The following is a 19110-nucleotide window of genomic DNA, read 5'->3' as shown; positions in this document are numbered from 1 at the left end:
AAATCTTAGTGGACACATATCATGTTAAGTGATAGTTTAAGATGGTATAATATGTCATAGTCGAATCATGTTACTAAAGTAATTATGTCAATAAGTATTCCCTTAGTGAGGAGCATTATAGGTACATAGATTGATGGTGGATATTAATGTATTATAATCAAACAAATCTTGACTATAAAAAATATAATAAATACATGATTATGGCTTGTGCAAAAATTCAAACAAATTTTGCCTATAAAAGTATAATAAATACATGATTACATGACACGTGCAAAAAAGCTTACATGCTTGCATTCCTACCAATAAAAATTGATAGTCAACAAAAATATCTTTTACAATATTAAAAAGTATAATCCACTTTAAAGACGTTGTTTAGATAACAAGAATTCAACATTTTGTTAAAACTTCTACGACCATGTTAAATAACATTGCTTAAGCTAAAAAATTGTATTCACTTAGTGCAAAGAAATTGAGAAAATGCGTAGATCAATGGTTTAGATTAAAAGGGCTACCATCAAAAAGATCTTGACCGTTCATTTTTTTAAACAATATAATGTAACTAACTTCATAAATCAAAGGAAATAAAAAGCTCTTGATCCGAATTAATTATTATTTTTTATTTGATATGATTTAATTAGTCATAAATGGTACGTTAAAAAGATATCTCTTGATCACATTTTTCAAGATATTTTTACTTACACAATCACAAATAATAGAAACATAAAAGATCTTGAGTTTACATTTATTTCTATATTAAAATTCAAAAAATTAGATAGAAATAAAAATTATATTTAATCTTGCTTAATCTACAACATATACACATAAATAACATATTTTATTTGGTTATTTTGAGTTACTAGATGATATCAAAATATAGAATGGTATGGAAATTCGTAAACTTTTTTATGATTGTCATATTTCAAGAAATGTATAATAAATGAGATAAGAACATTCAAACAAATATTATTTTTTTGATATTTCTTGGAATTCATATATTTAAAATTTTATTTCATAGATATTTTGTTGATAAATTCATAATCATTTGATTTGATGTGTATGTTAAAATGTATTGTCATGCAAGAAACATGTACATGTCTATCTTTAGAATTTGTTTGTGTACACCTAACATGTCTATCTTTAGAATTTGTATATGTACACCTAACAACTTGAATGTAAGTATTTGAATTCACATTTACACTTGTAACAATCTAATTCGAAAAGTATAAATATCATCTAATGATTGAAAAGATAGTTGAAAAATAAAAGACAAAGATTTAATGTTAATTGTGAAATCAACATACAAAGATTTGTCTTGCCCAAAGATAATCCATTTCTAACCATTAAAAACTTTTGTCTTGCCTAATAAAAATCCATTTCTACCCTAAAAAGAATCAATGAAAAAGACATGAAGAATCATAATACTCCAACACGTTGATTCTATAATTGTAATTGATTTTTGGTGTCCATTTCTAAGCTAAGCTAATTGGAATTTTGGATAAGCTTTATAATCTGTATGGAAAACAAAAGGTGGACTGACTGACGGTGCACGGCCCACAAGGTTTTGGTGAAGTAGAATGAAACAAAATCTTTCAAATCTGCAAGACTATTACTGCCATTAAAGCAGCTGAATTACCTTTTGCAATTTCCAATCGAATGGCTGCCCTGCTTCCACCGAGGTCATGCCGCTCCAACAGCAAACATGAAAATCTCGCAAGGAGTCCAAACCTTGTCTTATGCAAAAAGATCCTCGTTGAATTGACGGCTGAGATTTCGCCACTCGTCACCCTCACAACCTCGATAGCCGAGGATTCTCTGAAAACGAGCCAATTAATAGTGGTGCATACAGGCAGACGACTGGCTGTTTGTCGGGAAAAAGAACTCTTTATTTTCCCCTGAAACCCCTAACTAGAACATTCTGAGACCCCCCGGAAGGCAGAAAGTTGCGAATAAAGTCGTTTGAGCCTTAAGATTGCAGGCTTGAAGGTACTCGAATTCTATCTCGGCACCTGCGATTTATAGTAGAGATTTGTTTTTTCCTTTGTTTATTCACCCGTGTTCTTTTTTTCTTTAAGAAGGGGATGTAGATGAAAATAATATTTTCTGTAGATTAATTTTGTATTTGAGGTGTATAAAATCGACGTTTTATAGAGTTGTTCTATCATTCTGCATTTTTTAACCTTATGTTTGAGCATTTTAACTCCATTTCGGTCTGTGAGAATCCAGAAAAAATTGCCTTTATAATATTCAGAATATGAACCTTTTTAAGTTTTAGTTTTAGTGATTTTGAGTGACTGTAGCGAATTTCAAAGCGTGAATGTTTCCTTCATGTAGTTATTTGCAGTTCTTGCATTATTTATATCACGCATCTCGACTTACATTATTATATTGGGAATAAGATAAAACTGGACTGTTTTGTTTGTGCTATTTTATGAACGAACCGTGATTTTAGGCTTTACGCTTGCTTAAAGATTTTGCTTCTTTGAATAATGGCGGAATCATATTAAGTCAATATTCATGCCTGTGAAATTTAGGTCAAGTGAGTCTCGTTTCCTACTAAATTCAATTTTTTATGCTTTTGCAATCCATCATTTATCAGATGAAAATAACATTTTCCTTAAATTAGTTTCGTATTCGAGGTGTATAAAATCGATGCTTTAATAGAGTTGTTTTATCATTCTGCATTTTTCCCCCTTATGTTTCAGCATTTTGATTCTATTTTCATCTGTGTGAATCGGGAAAAAAAATCTTGAATTGCCTTTAAAATACTCAGAATATGAACCTTTTTAAACTTTAGTGAGTGTGATTTTGAGTGACTGCAGCAAATTTAAAAGCGTGAATGTTTACTTAATGTTGTTATTTGTAGTTTCTGCATTATTTATAAAACTGAACTGTTTTGTTTGTCCTATTTTATGAACGAGCCGTGATTTTAGGCCTGACGCTTGCTTAAAGATTTTGTTTCTTTGAATCATGGCGGAAACTTATTAAGTCGGGATTTATGCCTGTGAAATTTAGGTCAAGTTAGACTGGCTTTACATAAAATTCATATTTTTATGCTTTTGCAACCTATCATTTACTAGCAATGGCAGTGATACTTCTTTGACAAAGAAATTTCCACAGTTCATCCCTGTAAAGAACTTTGATTATCTATTGAACAGCCAAACAAGTACTTAGTGTCAAAGGGTCAATGATGCTTAGGCCGTCCCTTTTGGGCTTGAATGAAATGCAACCGTGAGAACCAGCCTTTCCCCTGTTTTCGTGACTCAGCCCAAAGGAATTGGCAAATCCGGTGGGTGAACATAGCTATTTGTCTTGGCTAGCATCTAACATGAAGAAAAAATAAATGGCGGTGGCATGAAAATCTTGAAACAGTCTGGAGTTACCAGCCAAATTAAAGTAATTAAAATCCTGACATATCAAGCTTCTAAAATGGGAATAGAAACCAATCACACGTCATTCATGGTGACTTCTGCACTCAAAGGGAATGTCAAAATACTTACCATGCATAAGTTGCTCCCACAGTAGATGAATCCAACAGGGAGGAGGATAGTCACGGTCTCAAACCAAGATGAATTTGGTTTTGTACATGGAAATTTTAGAACCAGAGGCTAGGGAACAGACATTTAAGTATTTGACACATTATTCACTTTCTCTTTATTCATCCTTAAAGGACTGATGAGGGAGATCTAGGGGAAAGGATCCAGTAGTTGTGCACCCTAACTTTGCGCTTCTTAAAATCTTACTTGGAAATTTCTAATCACTCCAATTTTTTTACAGCAGCTTACTTGGCAAGTCACCTGCTTATAACTAAGGTTTCAGGGCCACATCATCAAATATGATGCCACATCAGCATGCTTTTTGCCAAGGTGTCCAAAACAGCCCCCCCAAAAAGTGAGACCAATAGGCGTGCAAAAGAGACCCCAATAGTTGTGCAGCTGATATGGCATCACCTGATTGGTTACTTTTTACAATATTAGTACATTTCTTAACAACTATTGGTACATTTCCTAACAACTCTTGGTACATTTCCGAACAAAAATTGATATTTTTTGTTTCAAACAATAGGTTTTATTCGTTCAATTTTTGGAACAAAAGGTATCAACCCTCACAACAATTGGTACATGCTCAACTACTGGATCCTTTCCCCTATAACTTTGATATAATCTATCTAAAATTGTCCACTAGAAAGTCGAGCATTTGTGTTTAAGACGCGGAAAAGGGGTTTGTATCTAAACATCAGAATGAACATTTTATAATATTTATTAATTATTAAAAAATCAGAATATAATATTTTTATTTTTAATTAATTAATAAATACAGAGGCACGAAGAACCCACACACAATTAACGGTGATGAAGCATGTGAAAGAGCATTTCGATGCCAAATACGAACTAGCCAAGTATTTTAATTTCGTCCTACGCTTTTTCAAGTTCCTAATTTGACACTGATGTCATATTGGCTAGTTTGCGTTGCCCGTTTAAATGTTTCCCATGCTAAATTCGAATTGTCAAAGGAAATTTTCCCTTCCCTTGAGCAATGTGTTCGGTGCAATGTGTTGAAATATTTGCACTGATCTTATAATAAGTTTCACGTAATGTAACCGGTCCCATCCCAAACGACATTCTCTCTAGCTACCCTTTGGAATAAGTTTACAGCATATTGAATGGTCCAAGTAAGCGCTTTCTTCGATCTCAGACTTGCTAGAAGTCGTGATGAATGAAATGCCATTTCTTTCGTTTTTCGGAAGAGAGAAGACAATCAAGACATCGGCCTACGAATACCTCGTTAAGCTCATTTCTTTCTTGTGGCTTGTGTTTGAGGAATTAAAAGATTAATGTTCCAACTGAAATCAGAGCAGATCTGTGTAATGTCCTCTTTTGGAATATATTCTTTTATCTTTTCCTAAAACAATAATACGTTAAAAAATATGATAATAACTTTATCAAGATTAGGAGTTTATGATAATATTCAGGTCAATAAATCATAGCATAATATTAAAGTTGATCAAATTGTAAATTTGTCGGAAATTCTTTGCATAATTGTTGAATTAAAGGACCTCATCTCTAACTTAACAATGGCAATACCAAGAACCTCTCCTTCCAACCTTTGGCCCCATCATTTGAGCCTAGACCCTATCTGATTTGCAAATACTGCCTAGAATTCAAAATTGATAACTTTGTATACTTGCTAGACTATTGGTAACTAATTTTTCTTGATGGATTGGCAATTCAATCTTTAAATAATACTTGAAAGATTTATTAAAGATTGATGCTTCAATTGATTATATTTATTCTTGATTGTTCTAGCGTGCTATTCTAAATCGATGATCTGAATTGATACACTAAATGGACAGTGAGCTGATTGTTGTTTGAATGATTTGACTGATTTTTTTTATTGTTGAATTGTTCAAGTAGATTTGACAATTGTTGAATTGATGATTAATGCAGATTTGATGATTGTTTGCTTGATCTTTGTTGATTAATTGTTTGCTTGATCTTTGCTAATTAATTGTTTGCTTGATTTCTTGAGAGAATGGTGATTAATGTTAGTAGATTTCCTCAATCTATTAAATTTAATTATTGTTGCTGCTTTTGGATTAGATTGTGTGTATTTTTTTGCATCAATGTTTTGGATCACACTTTGTGATTCATCATCAATCTCCTTATGCTCTCTAAGATCTTGATGATGGATTAGAGTGTGATCCGAAACATTGATGCAAAAAATTCACGTTATCTAATCCAAAAGTAACAACAATAGTTACATTGATGATGGGTGATTTCTTGAATGATGTTTGAATGATTTGATGCTTGAATAGTTGATGTTTGAATGATTTTCATATATATATATGTGTGTGTGTGTGTGTGTGGAAGAGTCACACCATCACTACTCTTGAAACATAATTTGATTTACTTGCAAAGTCACATATTGCTCTATTCCCAATTGATTGGTTCCTTGAATTTCTTTTATGAATTGATTATTTATTGAATGATTCTCTCAATGAAATGATTTTCCCTTTATATCCATTTCCTGAAGGAGACACCACTCTTCACAAGTAACAAATCACCACTCTTCATCATTGTCTTTTGAGAATAATCATTTATTTACAAATTGATTGGTTGCTTGCTTCATTCCCAATTGATAATTGATTCAATGATGATGCTCTATGCATATCCTTCTCAAATGAAATGATCTCCCTTGTATATTTCATATTTGAGAGTCAAAACTCTTAATTTCATGTCTTTTGATCATTCATTAAACTTAATTAATTTTGATTTTTTTGGTAGGTAAATAGCAGCAAATGGGCTATACCCGATTGTATTAAAATAAATGGAGTTTACATCATGGTTGAAAGTCACTAGAGCCTATAAAGAGGCCTTGACTAAAAGCCAACTTACAAAATACCATCCTTTGTATCACAAAGCAAAAAAACTTTCTCTTTTCAAATTTATGCACCATACAACTACAGAGAGACCCCATAAACAAGGTTCATAACTACATTACAAACAACAATACTAAGATTTTGCTCTGCATATAGCATGAGAGCTTTGGAGGACATGTTGGGATTGCTTCCCCCACCCCCTCATGAATGGTAGGGCGAGAGTCAAGAGATAGGTACACCTTTTCCTAAGACAATAAGAAGTTGTGGAGTTAGTCGTCTCTCATACCAATCCATTCAAGCAACACCCACTACACCTTAATAATTTGTCAATTAATCAGCTCACTAGCCCTTTTAGAATAGTAGGGGGCTAGAATAACCTGAAGCATATTGAATGGGGTCTTGCTTTTCTTTTCTTTTTTCTGTTGCACCACTATTTAGTTTTCTTGAACACCATTTTCACCTTTCAATTCTTCTATAGGATCCACACCCCTAGGGGGCATAATAGAACACTCAAAGTACCCTCCTTCTAACAACCAAAAAATGAGAAGATAATGTGAAAGACCATAGGAGCAACCACTAACTCGAAATCTAACCCTATAATTATTATTATTATTATTATTATTATTTCTTTTATTTATTTTTTTTTTTTCAAAGAATCCTAAAGGAACCACCAGCACCACCACTACAAAGTCCAGTGACCATAGCAATAGATCCAACCATCGGATTTCCAATGATAATACCTTTTCGGAAAGCCCTCAGAAAGATGATGTTCTTACACAAAAAACCAGGCTCATCTGGAGCCTCGAAGGGCCTCAAAAATGACAATGAAAATGAAAATGAAACAAACACAAAAGGGGAAATGATCCTACACCATTGGGTGCTCTTGCATCATCCCATCTTCAAGCATTAACCTGTCTAAAGTTTCAAAATAATCATGAGGTATACCATCCCTTCCACTGAAATACCAACCATCAACATGCTCTGAAGCCCACTTGGCCAAACAATTAGCCACTCTATTCCACTCCTTGGGAATATGACAAAAGAAGACAAATTCTAATGTGTTACACATTTGTAAAATTTGTTTGACCACAAAAGCTAATTGCCAACTCACATCATTCAAATTTTGTTTGTTCAACATGTCCACAACAATATGAGAGTCTGACTCACAAATAATCTTCTTTCATCCTAAAGAACAAACCTTGCTCAACAATAATCTTAATAGCTATAAGATTGTTGGAGTGCTTCCCAGTATAAATAGAGAAGAAAAAAACTGCACAACCATCATCACCTCTACCTATACCTCCAATACCTGCATGTCCAGGATTCCCACGGGAAGAGCCATCAGTGTTAATTTTTAAGATTCCCACAGGAGGGGGAATCCACCTTCCATCTCTACTTATCCGCTGCTTTGCATGACGAGATCTATTTCCGGCAGCACAGTCCATTTTAATGTTTTCCAATTGCAGATTCCTTACAGTAGCATAATCACTCGGATCAACATTTTCAGACAAATTGCATTTAGCCGAGATTGTCTCTTGAAGCCTATTAATTATCTTCTGCCATAGCTGAGAGCTCCCTATATGTGAATCACAAAAGACCCTTCGATTCCTTTCCAGCCATAAATTCCAAATAATAAGAGCTGGCCCAATAGCCCAGGCCACTTGAAGAAAAGAGGTCTTTGCTGGGGGTCTGCCCAAGCTATCCCAAAATTCAATTAAGGAGGTAGCATGAAAACAAACATGTTGCCAAGCCTCCCACCACTTGTGCCAAATATCTCTAGAGAAAGGGCATAGAAAAAACAAGTGGGAGTAGTCTTCCTCATTATGCATACAAAGATAACAGATAGATGGTCCCTAGAAGCCTCTCTTATGAAAATTTTCCCACGTGAGGCATTTCCTCTGAGCAACCAGCCATACAAAGAAATTACATTTCGGCCAAGAAAAGCTATTCCAAACCTTCTTCCACCAGGGAACATCCGTCAGGCCATGCAATTGCCTATCAAGCTGAGCATAACCTTCAGCAACAGAAAACTTGCCTTTTGGATTAGGACCCTATGTTAGAATATCTCTCTCCTTGAGGGAACTACATAACCTACCCTCCAAGATATTAACCAACACCACACGATCTTCATCTGAACCACCCAAGGGCCATTCAAGAGGATCCTTCCAACAAGTCACCTCAACCTGTCCAATGTGCCTAACTGTTTTAAAATTCTCCACCTTACCCCATTCAGCATCAGTGAAAATGTCGGAAAGAGGCTGAAGCTATGGATAACTAGACAAAATAGGAGGGTGACCATCCCAAGAGTCTTGCCAAAAAAGAGCTTCAAAGCCTCTATTACAAATCTAGAAAATGGCATCTTTAATAAGCTGGGCACCTTTTTTAAGAGTATCCCAGATACAAGAGCCCCTGCCCACTAAACTAAGACGAGGCACCTCATGATCATTAGCACTAGGGAGATACTTGTGGGTTAAAATCTTGGCCCAGTCCTGATCCTGACTGTTACACCACCTCTAATACAACTTAGCCGTCAAGGCCTTGCTAAAGCAATAGATCTGAGGCCAAGACCCCCAGCATGTCTCGGTCTACAAACAGAGTCCCATTTAACTAAACTCCACTTAGAAGAAAGAAAACTACCGGACCAAAGAAATTGACGAGAAAGAGCATCAAACTCTCTCACAAATCTGGAGGGGGGAGCCTGCACAAAACACTTATAAATGGGAAGTGCTTGCACCATAGTCTTCAGAAGAATCACTCTAACCACTTGTAGGTCCAATGATTAACCTTACAACGAAATTTATCCAAAATTCCTTGCCAAAAATCTCCGCGCTGAACCCCCAAATCTAAAGAAATCCCATGGTACAACAAAGGAAGAGACCCCATCTGAAATCTGAGGATCCTAACAATCCTATTCTAAATAAGCCGACGGGTATTAAAGAAATATATGGATGATTTATCTTCATTAATTTTCTGACTCGAGGCTTTACAATAGATATCCAAAGCTCTCCTAAAATTCACTGCCTCATTGATTTTGGCCCTGCCCATCGAACCTGTGTCATCCACAAACTAAAGATGGGAGTAGGGAGGTAAAGCATTCTCTAACCCTATAATTATGATGATATATGTGATAACTCAATGATGAACAGTGAGTACCAAACCGGTACTGAGAGGGGGGTGAATCAATATAGACACAAAAAATTTTCCTGAATCGGTTTGACTGCAAACAGTGCACTTGACAGACAAACACTAATACCGGTCTAAACCAGATTACTACCGATTAAACACAATGAGACTGTGAAAGACATAAACTGACAACACTTAGCTTTCCATACAATCTGCTCTCTCATTTCCACTTATCCTTATGCATAAACAGATAATCTATCATCAGAGATACAATCACTTACTAGATCAACATGATTCACCACTAAATAGGAAATAACAAAACATCACATGAAAGAGGCATCACACATGACACACATATTTTTCACGTGGAAACCCAACTGGGAAAAACCACGGTGGGGATGAGTACCCACAAGCTGTTTTTGAACTCTTTAGAAGTTTGCTCTGTTAGGAGCCTAGTCTGATTAAAGATTGTTACAACGGGTTTTGTTAGGAACCGATCTTGTTAGGGCTCACCTAGTTAAGGGATGGCTAAAATACCTGGTTAGGGGTTAAACCCTGTTAAAGATTACCTTGTTAAAGGATTTTATGAACTCAATGGCTTTGAGTCACCCTGTTAAAGGATTTACAACAAGCTAGTTAAAGCTACCATGTTAAGGGATTTTCCAACTGTTGAAGTGATTAGAGATCAACAGGTATTACAATGATCTGGTAATAGCACTCAATGCCAATGCAGATCCGCTTTAGTTCCTTCCTTCTGCACACACACTTTACAGGTATCAATTCTCTTATTTGGTCTGGCAAGAATCACGTATCTCTGCAGTTAGATACACACACAACATTTGCCAACAACTTCAACATGAAACACAACATCAACCTTATAGGAAACAGATAGGTTGGTAGCATAAACCCTAAATCCTAAACATTTAGGTTGAGCAAATCAGTCGGTTCAATCCTGACCATTTAACACTTTGCATTTGAATACAACGGTTTTGAATAGATCTCAAGATATTCTCCATCGTTCATTCTTCACCGCTTCTTGGAGGCGATAACCCATCACGCGTTCTTCACCGTTTGCAGGGACTTCACACATTCCCGAGGTAGATAGGATCAATCCCCTCCATGCAAGATCCTTCACCTTCACGAGGTGGATGTGACAACACGATTTGATCTCCATTACAATGCTAACTCATCACACAATGCCATCGGTTGAATCACACAGGCTCGAAACACTTCAACTAGAAACCCTGAGGCTGGGACTACCAACCGGTAGTCATACCAAATTAAACCTTGATAGAAAACATTCCATATACCGGTTCACATTTCATCATACCGATTCACTTTGAACAAACGTACCGCTTCACCTTTTGCACATATACCGGTTCACAACATTGTACCGGTTCACTTTGCCAGTTGCTTAACTTCAAGAAACCTGTTCACTCTTCAACATATTACCGGTTCACTCTTTAGCATATTACCGGTTCACTCTTCAGCATATTGACATCAATGACAACACAATATCATTATGTCAACATACTCTATACATATGCCAACAATCTCCCCCTTTGGCATTGATGGCAATATACAAAGATATCTCTCTTTCTGCATCACATCTTCTCCTTAATACTGCAGATATCTTGTCCTGGCAATATACAAAGATATCTCTCTTTCTGCATCACATCTTCTCCTTAATACTACAGATATCTTCTCCGCTTCACATCTTCTCCCCCTTTGACAACAATGCCAAAGTGGAGGCACGAGCTTCCTTGTTCCACTATGCTGCTCCCCCTGAGGAGTAGCATCTTTCAACACATCAATCCTGAAAATATATAGCAAAGTAAGATCTGACTGATGTGGAGCACAAACCTTTAGTTTACCTCTTGAAGGGGCAGCACCTCTTATTCACCTCTCAAATAGGTAAAAGTAGCTTTCGATAGAGGCTTGGTGAATATGTCTGCTAATTGCTCCTTACTGGAAACATGTTCCAATACCACCTCTTTGTTTTGAACCTTTTCCCTCAAGAAATGATATTTGAGTTCGAAGTGCTTGGTTCTAGCATGTAAAACCGGATTCTTGGAAATGTTAATTGCACTTGTATTGTCACAAAATATACTTACCGGTTCCGATATAGGAACTTTGAAGCCATTCAATACATACTTCATCCAAATAGTCTAGGTGCAATTCATAAAAGTTGCAACATACTCCGCTTCTGCTGTAGACTGAGAGATACAACTCTGCTTTTTACTCATCCATGAGACCAGTCTACCACCGAGAAAGAATGCACCACCGGTTGTGCTCTTCCAGTCATCCACATTACCAGCTCAATCAGCATCTGTGAACACTTTCAGATTGAAATCATCATTGTATGGATACCATAATCCATAGTCAGTAGTTCCCTTCAGATATCTAAGAATCCGCTTGATTGCTATCAGGTGAGATTCTCTTGGACTTTTCTGAAACCGAGCGGTAATACCCACTGTATGTGCAATGTCTGGTCTGCTATGCACTACATAATGCAACTTACCAATCATTGATCGGTATTCCTTCTCATTTACCAATGCTAAGTCATCCTCTTTTGATAGTTTACAACCGAGCACCATTAGTGTACCAACCGGTTTGCTGTCTTCCATGCCAAAGGTCTTCAACACCTCTTTGACATACTTGGACTGAGTAATAAAGATTCCATCTTTCATTTGCTGAATCTGCAGTCCAATGAAGAACTTAATCTCCCCTATGAGTGACATCTCAAATTCCTTCTTCATCTCATCTGCAAAGTCATGACTCATCTTGTCATCTCCACCAAAGATTATGTCATCAACAAATACTTTACACAGATCAGGATCTGATCTCCTTCTGATTTCAAGTAGATATTGCTATCTTCACTTGTTCTTTCAAATCCAATCTTCACAAGATGGGAGTGCAAGCATTCATACCATGCTCTAGGTGCTTGCTTCAGTCCATACAAGGCTTTATGTAGCCTACACACCATGTCACTGTCTTCTGATAGGGCAAACCCATCTGGTTGCTCTATATACACTTCATCTTCAAGTATTCCATTTAGAAATGCAGATTTTACATCCATTTGGTATACCTTGAATCCTTTAAAGGCTGCATATGCAAGAAGCATACAAACTCCTTCCAATCTTGCTACTGGAGCAAAGGTTTCTCCATAGTCTTCTCCTTCTTCTTGGGCATATCCTTTACATACTAGTCTGACTTTGTTCCTTACCATTGTGCCATCCTCATTCAGTTTATTTCTGAAGACCCATTTGGTTCCAATGACGTTTTTATGCTCCGGTCTGGGTACCAAAGACCATGTACCATTCTTTTCTATCTGATCAAGTTCCTCTTCCATTGTCTTGATCCAGTCTTCATCTTTATGTGCCTCTTTGAATGATTTAGGCTCAAATTCAGAGATCATACATGAGTTTTCTCTGACCTTTTTTCTTGTAAGAATTCCTGCATCTTTGTCTCCTATGATCTGCTTTGGATCATGATTGAGTTTTACATACCTAGGTATATTCTTAACAGATTCCTCTTGCTTTTCTTCTTCATCCTCATCTTTATCAGCATCAACATCCACCGGTGTAGGAGCACAATTACTGGTACTGGGTTGATTTGCAACTGGTTCCCAGAAGGTTACTACCGGTTCATCTCCTACATGCTCTCTATCAGTTTCCTTAGGTTTCTCAGAGTTTTCATCAACCCTAACATTGATGCTTTCAACAATTCTCCGAGTCCTATTGTTGAAACATTTGAGAGCTTTACTCTTGGTGGAATATCCTAATAATATTCCCTCATCACATTTTGCATCGAATTTGCTCTGATGTTCACTCCTCTTGATATAACATTTGCTACCAAACACTCTGAAGTAGCTTACTACCGGTGTCTTACCGGTCCAGTACTCATAAGGAGTCTTATCCTTTCCTTTCTTGATGAATACCCGGTTCATTGTGTAGACTGCAGTGCTCACCGCTTCTCTTCAAAAGGTGTGAGCAACCTTTCCTTGGATCAACATAGTTCTAGCCGCTTCAGCCACAGTCCGGTTGTTTCTTTCTGCTAGGCCATTTTGCTGTGGAGTCTGGGGGGTAGACAGTTGCCTCTTGATGCCATTCTCTTCACAATATTTGTTGAATTCACTAGAAGTGAATTCCCCTCCTTGATCAGTTCTTAGGCATTTGATTCTTCTACTGCTTTCCTTTTCTACCAGTGCTCTGAAAGCTTTGAACTTTCCAAAGGCTTCAGACTTGTCCTTCAAGAATGTGACCCACATCATTCTTGAGCAATCATCTGTAAGAATCATAAAATACCTATCTCCTTGCACACTCCTGGTTTTCATAGGACAACACAAATCAATATGCACAAGATCAAGTAAATTGTCTGCAGTGAAAGATTTACCTTTGAAAGTTGAGGAAGACATTTTCCCTTGTTGACACTCTCTACACAAAGGATTTTTCGGTTTGCTCAACACCGACAATCCTTTAACTGCCTTGATCTTACTGGCCTTCATAATGATATCAAAGTTGACATGGTAGAGTCTCCTATGCCATATCCAGCTATCATCAAACTTGGCCATAAGACATGTACTAACATTTGCATTTAGCTGAAATAGGTTACCTTTAGTCTGCATAACGGTAGCCATCAGTTCACCACTCTTTCCTTTGATTTTGCACACTCCATTTTTGAATTCCAGAGTGAGTCCATTATTATTCAATTGAGCAACACTTAAAAGGTTGTGCCTTAGACCTTCTACCCAATACACATTGTCAGCACTGCTTCTTCCATTTAGAGAGATGGACACTCTGCCTTTTACCATACATGGTGCATCATTACCAAAACGAACCACACCACCATCATACTCTTCTAGAGATAGAAACTTACTCGGGTCACCAATCATATGGTGAGAGCAGCCACTGTCAATAATCTAGAATTATTAAAGCGAGAGACAAGAGCCTTCTTGTCTGACACATCTTCCTTGACTGCTATAAACACAATATCTTCATTTTCTTCATCTTTTGATTCCTCATCAGTGACACCTTCATCAGCTGCTACAAAATAGTTTCTCCGGTTTCCTCCTTTGAACTTCTAGAACTTTTCTGGTTTGTCCTTGCTATCACCATTAGGATAGTTTACAACAATGTGTCCTATCTGGTTACAAGAAAAGCATTTGAAAGGGAGCTTACCTTGTATTTGCCGGTTCCCTTAGGAAGTCTCTTGGCAAGAAGAGCTTCAAATTCCATCAGGATCTCCTCATCATCCATTTCTTTGCTCTGTCTTGGTTCACCACTGGTACTAGCTTCTTTGCCTTTTCTAAATGGAGCAACAGATGCTCTAAAGGCTGATTCAGTCTTTTGAACACTGCCATCAAAACTATTTAGCTCATAGGCTGTCAACTTTGCAATGATGGAGTCTAGGGATACCTTACTTATTGCATAGACCGGTAATAAGGATCTCAAAACTTTGCTAACAACAGTGGAATCTTCCATTTTACCGCTACACTCTTGATATCTCCAACAACAGTGTTGATTCTTATTCCATATGGTCGAATGGTCTCTCCTTCAACCATCTACATGTCTTCAAACTTTCCCCTAAGGCTTTCTTCTTTAGCTTGTTTCACATGCTCATCACCGCCATAGATATTCTCAAGGGCATCCCATACTTCTTTGGGATTGTCTTTGTCTTGAACATCAATAAACTCAATGTCAGCTAAACTACTAATTAGGGCTTCCATGACTTGCCCATTCTCCCGAATCTCTTTTTTTTGGTCATCGGTGAGAGTATCAGTAGGGATAACATAAGCATTCTCAACATAGCTCCAATGTTGAGCACCCATGCTTCTGATGTATATCTTCATTCTGTCCTTCCATATTTTAAAGTTATATTTGTTGAACTTTGGACCTTCCCTCTTCATCATTACAATAGGATCTTTCCCTCAAGTGGTTAAGCTTACAACACAGAGGACCTGGAGGAAGTTCTGATACCAATTGATAACTCAATGATGAACAGTGAGTACCAAACCGATACTGAGAGGGGGGGTGAATCAGTATAGACACAAAAACTTTCCCTGAACCGGTTTGACTGCAAATAGTGCACTTGACAGACAAACACTAATACTGGTCTAAACCAGATTACTACCGGTTAAATACAATGAGACTGTGAAAGACATAAATCGGCAACACTTAGCTTTCCATACAATCTACTCCCTCATTTCCACTTCATCCTTATGCATAAACAGATAATCTATCATTAGAGATACAATCATTTACTAGATCAACACGATTCACCACTAAACAGGAAATAACAAAATATCACATGAAAGAGGCATCACACATGACACATATTTTTCACGTGGAAACCCAACTGGGAAAAACCACGGTGGGGATGAGTACCCACAAGCTATTTTTGAACTCTTTAGAAGTCTGCTCTGTTAGGAGCCTAGTTCGGTTAAAGATTGTTACAACAGGTTCTGTTAGGAACCGATCCTGTTAGGGATCACCCAGTTAAGGGATGGCTAGAATACCCGGTTAAGGGTTAAACCATGTTAAAGGTTACCTTGTTAGAGGATTTTATGAACTCAATGGCTTTGAGTCACCCTGTTAAAGGATTTACAGCAAGCTGGTTAAAGCTACCCTGTTAAGGGATTTTCCAACTGTTGAAGTGATTAGAGATCAATAGGTATTACAATGATCTTGTAATAGCACTCAATGCCAATGCAGATCCGCTTTAGTTCCTTCCTTCTGCACACACACTTTGCAGGTATCAATTCTTTTATTTGGTTTGGCAAGAATCACGTATCACAACACTTAGATACACACACAACATTTGCCAACAACTTCAACATGAAACACAACATCGACCTTATAGGAAACAGATAGGTCGGTAGCATAAACCCTAAACCCTAAACATTTAGGTTGAGCAAATCAGTCGGTTCAATCCTGACCATTGAACACTTTACATTTGAATACAACGGTCTTGAACAAATCTCAAGACATTCTCCATTGTTCGTTCTTCACCGCTTCTTGGAGGTGATAACCCATCACGCGTTCTTCACCGTATTAGGGACTTCGCACATTCCCGAGGTAGATAGGATCAATCTCCTTCATGCAAGATCCTTCACGCGCACGAGGCTGACATGGTAACACAATCTGATCTCCATTACAATGCTAACTCATCACACAATGCCATCAGTTGAATCACACAGGCTCGGAAAACTTCAACTGGAAACCCTGAGGTTGGGACTACCAACCAGTAGTCATACCAAATTAAACCTTGATAGAAAACATTCCATATACCGGTTCACTTTGAACAAACGTACTGCTTCACCTTTTGCACATATACCGGTTCACAACATTGTACTGGTTCACTTTGCTAGTTGCTTATCTTCAAGAAACCTGTTCACTCTTCAACATATTACCGGTTCACTCTTCAGCATATTGACATCAATGACAACACAATATCATTATGTCAACATACTCTGCACATATGCCAACAGTATGTTCGTTGCCTATTGTCCAAGAGCTTGATGTGAGCACTTGAGATTATGAAGCTCTTCTTTTTTATGAAGGTCGTGCTTCATGATGCTGATGTGCTTGAACTATAATCCTTTATGTGGGTCTAGCATATAGTCAGAAATGATGTTGAGTTGCAATACCCATGAGAACCAACATGTTGTAGCCATAGTTGATGAAGGTTTGCATTCATCCATGTATTCCAATTTTGAATTTGATCCGATTTTAATGATTCATTATGCAGTATTGTGAATATGCCTAAATTGTTACATGATATGTTGTAGTTAGAGTTAAGAACCTACTACTTGTAGTTGACTTGCAATGGTGACTTTGACAGTGGGTTTGGTTGTGATATAAATTTGCCAAAATATTTGATATAATCATTTTTTTTAAGAATGAATAAAGTATTTCATCATTTGCATTAAAAATATGTAATTTTGGTTCCACTTTAAGCTCTAATTGGTTTAGTGGTTGATGGTTATTCAATTGGACAATTGATTTGTACAATAACTCTTGAAAAATGTCATATTCCTTTTTTAGACCTTCAAATCTATTTGATTAGACAACAACCATCAATTTATCCATACCTTATAGGATGGTAGGTGTAAAGCGGAAAAATTGAACCCTAGTCGTTCTCCCCTCCCCAACTCCAAGGAAAGAGAAGGGAGAGTCACTAGGGTTGATGGTTTTCACTTAGGAGAGACTTTACATTCAAAAGAGGGGTTGAAACCCACAAGATCCAATCCCACGCAATGCAAGATTGGATTCTAAATAAGTTTCAAGGGTTAAGACATCAAGGATACCCTCTTTTGTAAAGAATGTAGATAGAAAGATTGAACTAGGAATGCATGTAGAAGCAAGAAAGATTCATTTATAAACAGAGATAGGGATATGGGATGAAGCTGCGGACCTGGAATTAGCAGTAAAATGTCGAGACGGTGCTGTTCTGCAAATTTGAGCGAAAGTTGACGGAACGATGGCGCCCGACGTGCACACAGTCCTCCGAAAAATCCGCGAAACGAAGGGGGATCTGTTCATCTCTGCACAAGGATTCCAGATCTTCAATTACAGCCGCGTACCTGCAACCTACACACAGAAAAAAGAGGACGATTGGGGGGTTATGGATGAGGGGTTTGCCTTTAGGTCAAACCCCGGTTTTGGAATTAACCAAGAAATGAGAATGCTGTAAATGTAAATGTTTGTAATGTAAATAAGTACTGATACCTTGTTGTAAGAATGTTTGTATTCTTACATGCGAAGGTGTAATGTATGTAGTATGTTGTATGTTGTATGTGATCTCCTCTTCAATGGTTGAATCCTTGTCTTGAATGCAACACTTAGCCTTGAATGGAGACTTAGAATGCTCAATTGCTTGAAGGAATGCTTGAATGCTTGAATGTTTGAATGTTTGAATATCGCTTCCGCGTCTTGTTCTTGCTTATTTCCTTCCTTTTTTTCTTTTTCCCCCTCAAATGGGAGGGGAAATGTAGTTTATATACTTGTCAATTAGGGCTGATAGACTGATTTTTCCGACCTTAGGCTGACCAAGGAACATTATTTTCCAATTTGCAAACTTAAAGACCTGATGCTCAAAAGAGACCGGGCCCAAAATAGGGCCAGGGACCAGGGCGCTGGGCGCCCTAGTCCAGAAGGACCAGGGCGCTGGGCGCCATGGTCCCACCTCCCGGGACAGCAGGGTGCAAGGAGGGATCAGGCCAGGGTGCAGAAAAATGCAGTTTTTGGTGTTGTAAGCAGGTTTCGGGGTCTCCATTCAGGTTCAACATTGCGCCGCCATCGTGAAGACCCAAATGCAATCGAAATTGCAAGTGTCGCAATTTTAGGACGCTATAGTAGGATCAATGCCCTGATACCAATTGTAATGTCCCCTTTTGGAATATTCCTTATTATTGCCTTCAAACAATAATACTTACTAAAAAATATGCCAATAGCTTTATCAAGGGTTAGAAGTACAAAGTTGTGTCACACTTTTATAAAAGAAATGACCAATAGTGATCCAACTTTTTAACATGAATCAATAAAAAATGACATATATGTATTGAATTTTAAAATGATGTAAACTAGTAAAATGTGTATTTTTTAGTATAT

At 37.3% G+C, this 19110-nt stretch overlaps 1 protein-coding gene across 2 annotated transcripts in view; it reads left to right on the top strand.

Annotated features, from left to right (window-relative positions):
* The first annotated feature begins 1757 nt into the window (after window positions 1-1757).
* LOC131068611 (plastid-lipid-associated protein, chloroplastic) overlaps window positions 1758-19110 on the top strand; it is a 34654-nt gene continuing 17301 nt past the window's right edge. The window contains exon 1 of one of the 2 annotated variants that reach the window (XM_058003840.2): window positions 1758-1983. The gene's annotated coding sequence lies outside the window, so the exon portion shown is untranslated. The remainder of the gene's footprint in view (window positions 1984-19110) is intronic. The other variant, XM_058003838.2, reaches the window with a different exon arrangement.

The sequence above is a fragment of the Cryptomeria japonica genome, chromosome 3, assembly GCF_030272615.1.
Source record: "Cryptomeria japonica chromosome 3, Sugi_1.0, whole genome shotgun sequence".
Lineage (NCBI taxonomy): Eukaryota > Viridiplantae > Streptophyta > Pinopsida > Cupressales > Cupressaceae > Cryptomeria > Cryptomeria japonica.
This window is presented reverse-complemented; position numbering and strand designations above follow the sequence as displayed.